The sequence below is a fragment of the Chlamydotis macqueenii genome, chromosome W (genome assembly GCF_036417535.1).
Source record: "Chlamydotis macqueenii isolate bChlMac1 chromosome W, bChlMac1.mat, whole genome shotgun sequence".
In the NCBI taxonomy this organism is placed as follows: domain Eukaryota; kingdom Metazoa; phylum Chordata; class Aves; order Otidiformes; family Otididae; genus Chlamydotis; species Chlamydotis macqueenii.
In genome coordinates, this window is record NC_141592.1 from 17260400 (window position 1) to 17273371 (window position 12972).

Here is a 12972-nt window from a genome sequence, read left to right on the forward strand (position 1 = left end):
TTGTGATTGGCTGACAGGCTTTTCTTGACTCCATCATACACACATGTTCTCAGGTAGCCCTGCGATTGGCTACCCACTTCCTTTGGACCAGATATAAAAATATATACATTTATATACAATATATACATATATGCAAATATATATAAAGTAGTGTACAAATATGTATAAATATGTGTTTTATTTATTTATATATACACTATTTTTATATATACTGTTGTATGTGCATATATGTCTATATATTTTATATACACATTTATAGTTATAGAAATCAAATATATATATCCATAAAACCATAGGTATAAAATTGATAAAACATGATTTAATAAGAGCTAATAAGCACTGTGCTGCACATACAGCTTGGCCTTCAGGCTTGTCTTGTGCTGCACATATCCCTTGGATGCAGGATAAACTCAGATAGCTAACTGTACCAGAGGAGCCTGCAGGCAGCTCCCACTCTGAACTGGCAATTATGCCACCTGTGTGTCCTTGTCTTTAATGAAAAGTGCAGCAGAAAGTTCTCATGTAAACATATTTTCCATTTGACAGTAGAAATGATGAATAGAGTTGTTTTCTTATAAGAAAATCCTAAAAGAGCTTGAATAGCCAAAATGGAGTAATCCTTTGTATGGATGGGTTCTGCACGGTGTGTTGCATGTAGATTAGAGGCACATTTGATGCTGCACAGCTCAGAGTTCCCAGCATTCGAAGGGACATAGGATTATTTATACTATTCCCTCTCTTTATACTGCTAGCTCTAATAAATAGCACTTTACGATGACATTTTTAGTAACAAAATGGTATTTGTTTTGTGCCAGGAGGTGCTTCTCCATAATGATCTGAGTAAAAAAGGTACTCTGATTCTGTGAAGTATAATTTTAAATGCTATTTATTAGAGCTAACTACTTGCTTCGTATGATTCCTGATAATGTTGTGTGATGATGCTACAGTTGTTGGCAACCGTTCTATCAGGAACTGCTCTGTAAATATCCTTTTATTATGGCAAAACAAACTTGACTTGGGGAAGATTAATTTAAATTGTTGCAAATTGAACATAGTAATAATAAATAAAAAAAAAAAACTAAAACCACCTTCCCCCCGCCCCTCCCTTCTTCCCAGGCTGTTGTAGTTTAGCCCCAATTGGGACCAGACTACGCAGTCTCTCTCTCACTCCCCTCACCCTCTGAGGGAATAGGAAGAGATAATATAAGAAAAAAAAAAAAAGGCTCAAGGTTCGAGATAAGGACAGGGAGAGATCCTAAAAGTTACTGTGATGGGCAAAACAGACTCGACTTGAGGAAAACTATTCATTTATTGCTAAAAGCAAAGCAGGATAATGAGACAGAGAACAAGATAACCTCCCCCCACCACTCCCTCTTCCCAAGCTTAACATTATCTCTACTACCTTCCCCTCCCCGAGCGGCACAGTGGGGGAGAGGGAATGGGGGTTACGGTCAGTTCATCACACGTCATTTTATGCTGCTGCTTCCTCCTCCTCGGAAGAACTCCTCACATTCCTCCCCTGCTCCTTCGTGGGGTCCCTCCCACGGGCTGCAGTCCTTCTTCAAGCTGCTCCGGTGTGGGTCATCTCTTCCACGGGGTGCAGTCCCTCTAGAACAGCTGTCCCAGCGGGCCCTCCACGGGCCACAGCCTCCTTCAGGCATCCACCTCCCCTGGTGTGGGGTCCTCCATGGGCTGCAGGTGGATCTCTGCTCCTCCATAGACCTCCATGGGCTGCAGGGGGACAACCTGCTCCACCATGGTCATCACCAGGGGCTGCAGGGGAATCTTGGCCAGGAGCAGCATTACTCCTCCCCCTCCTTCTTCACTGACCTTGGCGTCTGCAGCCCTTCCTCTCACAAGAAAAATTCTCCACAACAGGCAGGCCGACACCTCTCAGGTTCTCTTTACATTTCATCTCCTCTCCACTTTCTTGCAGCCAGGCTTGACTGAGTCGGGCCCAGACAGCTGCCCAGCAGGAGGTCAGAGGGTGAGGGCTGCAAGGCCCACAAGGCTTGTGCCTCCCCCTCTCTGCCCCTGCTTCTGCTTCACATCTTCTCTTCTTTTTTTATTTTTTCCTGGGTTTTCCCCTTCTTAAATACGTTATTTCAGAGGTGTTATCACAGAACATTCTGCTACCAATTGGCTTGGCCCTGGCCAGCAGCGGGTCCTCCCTAGGCCACTAGACAGAAGGGAAACAACTTCTAGCAGCTTCTTACAGAAGCTACCACCATAGCATCCCCCCCCTCCCCCAAATAAAACCAGAACACAGGCTCAACTTCAGTCCTGACTCTTCTGCCTCCTCCCCCTAAGCAACACAGAAGGATGGAGAATTGGGGGTTGCAGTCAGTTCAGAACACTGTCTCTGCCACTCCATCCTCCTCACGCTCTTCCCCTGCTCCAGAGTGGGGTGCCACTCAGGGGAGACAGTCCTCCACAAGCTTCTCCAATGTGAGTTCTTCCTACAGGTTGCAGTTCTTCAGAACTGCTCCATCGTGGACCCTTTCCACAGCATACAGTCTTTCATGAATGGACTGGTCCAGCATGGGTCCATCATGGGGCCACAGGTGCTGCCAGGAGCCTGCTCCAGCATGGGCTCTCCACAGGGTTACAGCCTCCTTCAGGCACATCCACCTCCTCTGGCATGGGGTCCTCCACAAGCCAGGTGGATATCTACTCCACCGTGGACCTCCATGGGCTGTAGGAGGACAACCTGCATCACCATAGTCTTCTCCACAGGCTGCAGGGGAATTTCTGCTGTAGTGCCTGGAGCACCGCCTCCCCCTCCTTTTTCACTGACCTTGGTGTCTGCAAGGTTGTTTCTCTCACATTTTCTCACTCCTCTCTCCCATACCTGCTGCATAGTGTTTTTTACACTTTCTTAAATATTTTATCACAGAGACACCACCAGCGTCACTGATTGGCTCAGCTTTGACCAGCAGCAGGTCCGTCTTAGAGCTGTCTGGAAGTGGATCTTTTCGACATGGGAGCAGCTTCTGGTGTCTTCTCATAGAAGCCACCCCTGCAGCCCACTCTCGGGGCTGGGGGGAAGGTGAGAGTGCTACCAAAGCTGCCAAAACCTTGCCACGTAAACCCAATACAGTACCATATGACTTCGTGCTCAGCAGTAAAAACTGAGGGAAGGAGGAAGAAGGTGTGGAAATTTGGAGTTACGGCATTTGTCTTCCCAAGTAGCCTTTACGCATTATCAAGTCCTGTTTTCCTGGAAATGGCTGAATAGCTACCTGCAGATAGGAAGCATTGAATGAATTCCTTATTTTGCTTTGTTTGTGCATGCAGCTTTTGCTTTACCTATTAAACTGTCTGTATCTCAACCCATGAGTTTTCTCACTTTTACCCTTCAGATTCTCTCCTCCATCCCAGTGGCAGGGAGTGAGTGAGTGGTTGTGCAGGGCTTTGCTGCCTGGCAGGCTTAAACCACAACAGTAGAGTAGCCGTATGAGTCAAAAAACTCTGTGCAGTTCTGATATGCCAGGACAATTGCTAGACTATGCTCTCCAGGCTGGTTATTTGGATGCATATTCGCAACTATATTTTCTGGTCCTGGAAAAACATGAGGCTTTCAGAGCCATTCAGTTAAATACATGCCTAGAAATGTTTCTCTGGCACAGAGGGTCTGCTCGTTGTTTCTGCCCGTTGGAAATACCACTGCTGTGTAGAGATAGAGGAAGTTTGACCTTCTGGTGATGTATGCCTCAAAGGGAAATGTCTTAGCAGTAACCCATAGAAGCCCCCAAAACATGTTCTACATGCTCAGTTATAGAAAAAAAACATTAGGAGTTTCTTCTGTTTTAAGCTTTCTTTTCATTATGACAGGATTGTAGACCAGGCCTACTGGTGGAGAGTCAATAGGTGAAGCTTTGTTGTGAGGGTTAATAAGATGGTTCATACATTCCATCAACATGAGGATAGATAATAGCTTTTTTGCAAAGTATACTGCTATGCCTTACCTAGCAGTGCTATTTCAAATATGATGTCTTCATTAAAATTACTCCAGCTGTGTGAGAATTGTTTTTTTTACATACCCATCTCCCACTTCCCTGAGCACTCCAGGATCCTGAGCTATATGGTTAAGTTCTGTTAAAATACTCTACAGTCAAGTTTTTTACTTCATTACTACCAACAATACTATACTGATTTAAAAGCTTGTTTAAATGTTGGTTTATAAATTCTTTTCCCCAGTCAGTTTGAGGTGTGTGCCCTGTACTAAGAATGGTTTTAAAAGCTTGGGCTGTTTCAGAGCCCATTTTGCCTTTTAGACCAATGGTCCAGGCATGCTTGGATAATATATCTATCACCATTACAATGTACTTAACACTACTCTTGTGCTTGAAAAACTGTTGCTCCATCAAGTCTGCCGGCCATTGAGCATTCACCTCCGCCACAATCATATTGTTGCTTTTAAAGTGTTTTCTTGCTGCTTTGTGTAAGCTGTAAGAGTCTTGGTTTGTAAGTCAGGTTGCCACTTAGTTTCTGTTCAGATTAGCAATTTACCTTTCAGTGGCTTCAAAGAGGGGATTTATACACCAAAAGCTTCCCATGTCCTCAGGAGCACATTAAATGTCATTTAAAAGAAGCCATGGCGTAGACGTGTCTACCAACACACCACTACTACATACATGTAAGAAATGAAACACCGATGACCAATTCAATTCATGCATAGAGAAACATTTAAAAGGATGAGGGTTGTTGGTTGCATTTTTTACTCAAATGTGGCTATACTTTCTGTGCCCGTTCTCCTTTCCTTAAAGGCTGCAGGCCCACATAGGAACATGAACAGATTGTGGCACGCTTCTCCCTCCTTGGTCAGTCAGACATAGTTTTTTTTAAATGTTTTATCTTGTCCTGGTTTTATTTAGTGAGGGGGGCTACAGTGGCAGTTTCAGTAAGAAGCTGCTAGAAGTTGTTTCCCCTCTGTCCAGCGGACTCGGTCAGGCCTGGGGCGGACTCGCTGCTGGCCAGGGCCAAGCCAATTGGTAGCAGAATGTTCTGTGATAACACCTCTGCGATAACGTATTTAAGAAGGGGAAAAACAGAAAACAAAAAAAAAAAGAAGAGAAGATGTGAAGCAGAAGCAGGGGCAGAGAGGGGGAAGCACAAGCCTTGTGGGCCTTGTGGGCCTTGCAGGCCTCACCCTCTGGCCTCCTGCCAGGCAGCCGACTGGGCCCAACTCAGCCCAGCACAGCTGCAAGAAGTGGAGAGGAAATGTGAAGAGAACCTGAGAGGCATCTGCCTGAGCTGATTGTGAAGAATTTCTTGTGAGAGGAACAGCTGCAGATGCCAAGATCAGTGAAGAAGGAGGGGGAGGAGTAATGTTGCTCCTGGCAGAGATTCCCTTGCAGCCCATGGTGAAGACCATGGTAAGCAGGTTGTCCCCCTGCAGCCCATGGAGGTCCACGGAGGAGCAGAGATCCACCCGCTGCCCATGGAGGACCCCACACCAGGGCAGGTGGATGCCTGAAGGAGGCTATGGCCCGTGGAAGGCCCGCGCTGGGACAGCCATTCTGGAGGGACTGCACCCCGTGGAAGAAATGACTCAAGCCAGAGCAGTTCAAGAAGGACTGCAGCCTGTGGGTGGGACCCCACAATGGAGCAGGGGAGGGATGTGAGGAGTTCTTCCCCCGACGACAAAGCAGCAGCGTAAAATAACATGTGATGAACTGACCATAACCCCCATTCCCTCTTCCCCTCTGTGCCGCTCGAGGAGGGAGAGGACGTAGCGATAATGTTAAGCCTGGGAAGAGGGAGGGGTAGGGGGAAATTATCTTGTTCTCTTTCTCATTATCCTGCTTTGGTTTTAATAATAAATGAATAGTTTTCCTCAAGTCGAGTCTGTTTTGCCTGTAACAGTAACTTGAATGATCTCTCCCTGTCCTTATCTCAAACCTTGAGCCTTTTTTCTTATATTGTCTCTCCCTATTCCCTTGGAGGGTGGGGGGAGTGAGAGACTGCGTAGTCTGGTCCCAAGTGGGGCTAAACTACGAGAGATCTAAAGATAAGGAAACACATAGAATCATAGAATAATAGAATGGTTTGGGTTGGAAGGGACCTTCAAAGGTCATCTAGTCCAACCCCCCTGCAAGGAGCAGGGACATCTTCGACCAGATCAGGTTGCTTAGAGCCTCATCCAACCTGGCCTTGAATGTTTCCAGGGATGGGGCATCCACCACCTCTCTGGGCAACCTGTTCCAGTGTTCCACCACCCTCAGTGTAAAGAATTTTTTCCTAATATGTAATCTGAATCTATCTCCTTCTAATTTAAAACCATTGCCCTACCAAAAGAGACCCTGCTAAAGAGTTTCTCCCCATCTATCCTGTAGGCCCCCTTGAGGTACTGGAAGACTGCTATAAGGTCTCCCCAGAGCCTCCTCTTCTCCAGGCTGAACAGCCCCAACTCTCTCAGCCTGTCCTCATAGGAGAGGTGCTCCAGCCCTCTGATCATCTTCATGGCCCTCCTCTGGACCTTCTCCAACTGGTCCGTGTCCTTCTTATGTTGGGGGTTCCAGAGCTGGACACAGTACTCCAGGTGGGGTCTCACCAGGGCAGAGTAGAGGGGCAGAATCACCTCCCTTGACCTGCTGGCCAGGATGCGGTTGGCTTCTCCTCAGGGCTGCTCACAATCCATTCCCCACCCAGTCTGTGTTTGTGCTTAGGATTGCCACAACCTATGTGCAGGACCTTGCACTTGGCCTTGTTGACCTTCATGCCCCATCCCTGGAAATATTCAAGGCCAGGCTGGATGAGGCTCTGAGCAACCTCATCTAGTTGAAGATGTCCCTGCTCCTTGCAGTGGGGGTGGCCTAAATGACCTTTAAAGGTCACTTCTAATCCAAACTATTCTGTGATTCTATGAGATTTGCACTGGCCCACCTCTCAGTCCTGTCAAGGTCCCTCTGGATGGCATCCCTTCCCTCTGGCATATTGACTGCACCACACAGCTTGGTGTCATTGGGCAACTTGCTGGGGGTGCACTCTATCCCACTGTCCATGCCATTGACAAAGATGTTAAACAGGGCCGGACCCAATACTAATACCTGAGGAACGCCACTTGTCACCGGTCTCCACCTGGACATTGAGCCATTGGCCACCACTCTCTGAGTGCAATCATTTAGTCAATTCCTTATCCATTGAGTGGTCCATCCGTCAAATCCTTGTCTCTCCAGTTTAGAGAGAAGGATGTCATGCAGGACAGTGGCAAATGCCTTGCACAAGTCGAGGTAAATGACATCAGTTGCTCGTCCCTTGTCCACCGATGCTGTGCTCTCCGTTGTAGAAGGCCACCAAATTGGTCAGGCACGATCTGCCCTTGGTGAAGCCATGTTGTCTGTCACCAATCACCTCCTTGTTTTCCATGTGCCTTAGCATGGTTTCCAGGAGAATCTGCTCCAGGACCTTGCCAGGCAGAGAGGTGAGGCTAAACGGCCTGTAGTTCCCCGGGTATTCCTTGTTCCCCTTTATAAAAATGGAGGTTATCTTTCCCCTTTTCCAGTCAGTGGACACCTCATCAGATTGTCATGACTTGTCAAATATAATTGACAGTGCCTTGACAACTTCATCTGCCAGTTCCCTCAGGACCCATGGATGCATCTCATCAGGTTCCATGGACTTTGCTGGCAACATGGACAGTGGGATAGAGTGCACCCTCAGCAACTTCGTCATCAACACTAAGCTCTGTGGTGTCGTCGACACGCTGGAGGAAAGGGATGCCATCCAGAGGGACCTTGACAGGCTGGAGAGGTGGGCCTGTGCCAACCTCATGAAGTTCAACCAGGCCAAGTGCAAGGTCCTGCACCTGGGTCAGGGCAATCCCAGGCACAAATACAGGCTGGGAGGAGAATGGATTGAGAGCAGCCCTGAGGAAAAGGACTTGGGTGTGCTGGTGGACGAGAAGCTCAACATGAGCCGACAATGTGTGCTTGCGGCCCAGAAGGCCAACCACATCCTGGGCTGCATCAAGAGGAGCGTGGCCAGCAGGTCGAGGGAGGTGATACTCCCCCTCTACTCTGCCCTGGTGAGACCCCACCTGGAGTACTGTGTCCAGTTCTGGAGCCCCCAACACAAGAAGGACATGGACCAGTTGGAGAAGGTCCAGAGGAGGGCCACAAAGATGATCAGAGGGCTGGAGCACCTCTTCTATGAGGACAGGCTAAGAGAGTTGGGGCTGTTCAGCCTGGAGAAGAGGAGGCTCTGGGGAGACCTTATAGCGGTCTTCCAGTACCTCAAGGGGGCCTACAGGAAAGATGGGGAGAGACTGTTCAGTAGGGCCTGTTGTGACAGGACAAGGGGTAATGGTTTTAAAATAGAGGGAGGTAGATTCAGATTAGATATTAGGAAAAAATTCTTTACACTGAGGGTGGTAGAGCACTGTAACAGGTTGCCCAGAGAGGTGGTGGATGCCCCATCCCTGGAAAGGTTCAATGCCAGGCTGGATGAGGCTCTGAGCAACCTGATCTAGTTGGAGATGTCCCTGCTCCTTGCAGGGGGGTTGGACTAGATGACCTTTAAAGGTTCTTTCCAACCCTAATGATTCTAGAATTCTATGATTCTATGACTTGTGCACCTTCAGGTTCCTTAGATGGTCCCATATCTGCTCTTCTGCTACAGTGGGCAGTTCTTCATTCTCCCAGTCCCTGCTTTTGCCTTCTGCAACTTGGGTGATGTGGCTAGAGCCCTCTCCTCCGAAGACTGAGGCAAAAAAGTCGTTGAGCACCTCAGCCTTCTCCGTGTCCCAGGTAAACAGGTGTCCCGTTTTCTTCCGGAGAGGTCTCACATTCTCCCTGGTCTTCCTTTTATCCCCAGCATACCTAAAGATGCTTTTCTTGTTGCCCTTGACGTCCCTGGCCAGATTTAATTCTGTCGGGGCTTAGGCTGCCTTATCTGATCCCTGGATGCTCAGACAATTTCTCTGTATTCCTCTCAGGCTACCTGTCCTTGCTTCCACCCTCTGTAGGCTTCTGTTTTGGTTTTCAGTTGGTCCAGGAGCTCCCTGTTCATCCATGCAGGCCTCCTGGTGTTTTTGCCTGACTTCCTCTTTGTTGGGATGCATCACTCCTGAGCTTGGAGGAGGTGATCCTTGAATATTAACCAACTTTCCTGGGTCCCTCTTCCCTCCAGGGCCGCCTCCCATGGCACTTTGCCCATCAGGTCCCTGAAGAGGACAAAGTCTGCCCTCCTGAAGTCCAGGGCAGAGAGCTTGCTGTACACCCTCCTCTCTGCCCTAAGGATCTCGAATTCCACCATTTCATGGTCACTGCAGCCAAGGCTGCCCTTGAGCTCCACATTCCCCACCAGCCCCTCCTTGTCGGTGAGAACAAGGTCGAGCATGGCACCTCTCCTCATTGGCTCCTCTATCACTTGCAGGAGGAAATTGTCATCCACGCATTCCTGGAACCTCCTGGATTGCCTGTGCCCTGCCGTGTTGTCTCTCCAACAGATGTCGGGGTGGTTCAAGTCCCCCATGAGGACCAGTGCTTGTGACCATGAGGTTGCTCCTATGTGTCTATAGAAGGCCTCATCCGCTCAGTCCTCCTGGTCAGGTGGCCTGTTGCAGACCTCCACTGTATTGTCGCCTGTCCCTGCCTTTCCTTTAATCCTGACACATAAACTCTCAATCTGCTCCTCATCCATCCCCAGGTGGTGTTCCATGCACTCCAGCTGGTTGCTGACATAGAGGGTGACATCCCATCCTCATCTCCCCTGCCTGTCCTTCCCTAAAGAGCCTATATCCCTCCATTCCAACTCTCCAGTCATAGGAGTCATCCCACCACATTTCCGTGATGCCAACAAGGTCGTAATCCTGCAGGCATGCACACATCTCTAACTCCTCTCATTTATTCCCCATGCTATGTGTGTTAGCACTTAAGTTGGGCCCCTGATGAAGCTTACTTGCTGGCTAGAGCAACTGGCATTCCCTTGAGCTGCACTTTAGGTGCTCTCATACTTACCTGTGATCCTTCTCCAGGTTCTGGGTACCTGTTGCTGGCACTGGCACCATACTGACAGTAGTGGGATGGATTGTGCTCCCCCTTCCCTGGCAACATTAGCTTAAAATCCTCTTTATCAGCTTGGCAAGCCTGTGGCCGAAGACGCTCTTCCTCTTCTCTGTCAAGTGGACCAAATATTTCCTAATATTGCTCAGTCGGCACAAAATCTTGCAATTATTTTAATAATAATATTATTTGCTTTTTGTTGTCTTTTATAGAATCATAGAATCATAGAATGGTTAGAGTTGGAAGGGACCTTCAAAGGTCATCTAGTCCAATCCCCCTGCAAGAAGCAGGGACATCCCCAACTAGATCAGGTTGCTCAGAGCCTCATCCAACCTGGCCTTGAATGTTTCCAGGGATGGGGCATCTACCAACTCTCTGGGCAACCTGTTCCAGTGTTCTACCACCCTCAGTGTAAAGAATTTTTTCCTAATATCTAATCTGAATCTACAGCCCCAACTCTCTCAGCCTGTCCTCATCTGATCATCTTCGTGGCCCTCCTCTGGATCTTCTCCAACTGGTCCATGTCCTTCTTATGTTGGGGGCTGCAGAACTGGACACAGGACTCCAGGTGGGGTCTCACCAGGGCAGAGTAGAGGGGGAGAATCACCTCCCTCAACCTGCTGGCCACGCTTCTCTTGATGCAACCCAGCATGCAGTTGGCCTTCTGGGCTGCAAGGGCACATTGCCTGCTCATGTTGAGCTTCTCATCCACCAGCACACCCAAGTCCTTCTCCTCAGGGCTGCTCTCAATCCATTCCCCGCCCAGCCTGTATTTGTGCCTGGGATTGCCACGACCCAGATGCAGGACCTTGCACTTGGCCTGGTTGAACTTCATGAGGTTGGCATGGGCCCACCTCTCCAGCCTGGCAAGGTCCCTCTGGATGGCATCCCTCCCTTCCAGCGTGTCGATGGCACCACACAGTTTGGTGTCATCAGCGAACTTGCTGAGGGTGCACTCTATCCCACTGTCCATGTCGCCGACAAAGATGTTGAACAGGGCCGGGCCCAACACAGACCCCTGAGGGACGCCACTCGTGACCGGTCTCTACATGGACATTGAGCCATTAACCACCACTCTCTGAGTGCGGCCATCCAGCCAAATCCTTATCCACCAAGTGGACCGTCCATCAAACCCATGTCTCTCTAGTTTAGAGAGAAGGATGTGCAGGACAGTGAGTATGAAATGTTGTCTTTCTCTTTGTAATACTATAACTCCCAAGTAAATAGATCTTGACAGACAAAAAAAGAGGAGGGACTGTGAGAGGCAAGGCAATGAACACTACTTGAGGCTATGAGCTTTTACCTCAGGGTCGATGTGACCTGAAGACCCAACCTTAGCCAGCTCTTGCTGGCTGGGAACACCTCATACCTATAATAAAACAATAGAAGTTTTACCCTGTTGGATACCTGGAGTATCAGGGGCACTTAGTGAACAATCCAGACCGAATGGAATTGTTATGTTTGTGAGCAGCAGGCCTCAAGGACATCGCTGAAGCCGCTTGTGAGAAAGTAATGAAGCCGCCTGTGGGAAAGTACTGAGGCCACCTGTGAGAAAATAATGAGGCCGCCTGTGAGAAAGTAATGAAGCTTCCTGTGAGAAAGTAAACGAAGCAACCTTGAGAAGAAGGGAAACAGCTGGCATACGTGACTGGGGGCTGAATGTGAAGCAGGGTGCAGGTGGAGAGAGCCGTGCGCGTGAACAAAGAGACTTAACGAATCATATTTTAGCTAGGAGCGCGTGCATGATATAGTTAGCCAATTAGTAGAGAGCTTGCGCATGATACGGAATTAGAAGGGCTATATTAACCGGGATGTATCAACAATAAATCGGCATTTGCTTGATCATATTGGTCGTGTGCAGTGTCCGTGACTTCCGCGTCAGCATTACCCTTCAATGAAATCAGGCCAGACCAGCAATCGACCAGAATCCAGTATAAACCCCCCCACACACACCTGCATGGGACATCAGTTTAGAATAATGAAAATTGACACACCACCAACCATATATCCACACCACCAACTATATGTCCACACCACCTGCATGGGACAAGTACATACCAATTACATGAGCAATAATGACTGATTAGCCTATCCCTTAACATGAGTAACTTTATTGGTCTACAACTGTATTGTAACATATATAAACCCTGCTTTCCTCTGTATTGGGGTCCTCCATGCGTTACACTGCAGCACTGCTATGCATGTAGCTAAAATAAGAGAATAGATTCCTTTGGTAATTCTATGCTAAGCGTTCTTGCCCCTCTCCTCAGCCTGCAAAGGACTGACTTTTACACCTGCCAGGCGAGATCATTCCTTAGTCACAAAGTACCATTGCTGAGAAGTTACAATTTTAATTTCACCTTCTGTGTATATATATACACACACATATATGTATATATGTAGAGTATGTGTGCTTTACGTGTGTGTGCCTGCATGGTGGCAATACATCTTCAGCCACGCTACTGATTGGACCTGGGGACATTGAGTGGAAGCAGCTTCATGTCTCTTGGGCTGTTGGATCTGGTGTGATATATTTTCCTCTAACATATTGGCTACTATGTTCCAGAAGAAATTAATGCCATTGCTAGTTCTTTTGAATATTGTCGCCCGACGCTACCTGATGCTACGGGAACAGGCAGGTTCTTTTAAGGATCCTTGGTAGAAAGAGAATTGGCCACAGAGTTGTAGTTATACTTAGAGATTTATTATATAAAGATTCTGGCAATCAGCATAGCTTATCGATACACAGAACTTCTAGCAATTAGCATAGCTTTCCTATTAGCTAAAATTTTAGTTACCTAGACTTTTCAGTCACCTGGACTCTCTGCAGATTGGGTCAAATTCTTAATAATCAGCACGTGATATAATAATCATAATTTAGACTCTGATTTTATAAAGTACAACAGTTCCTCGATCAGTCCTCAGAGGCAGAAGAACAATGAAGGCCGTGTCACCATACACTAGC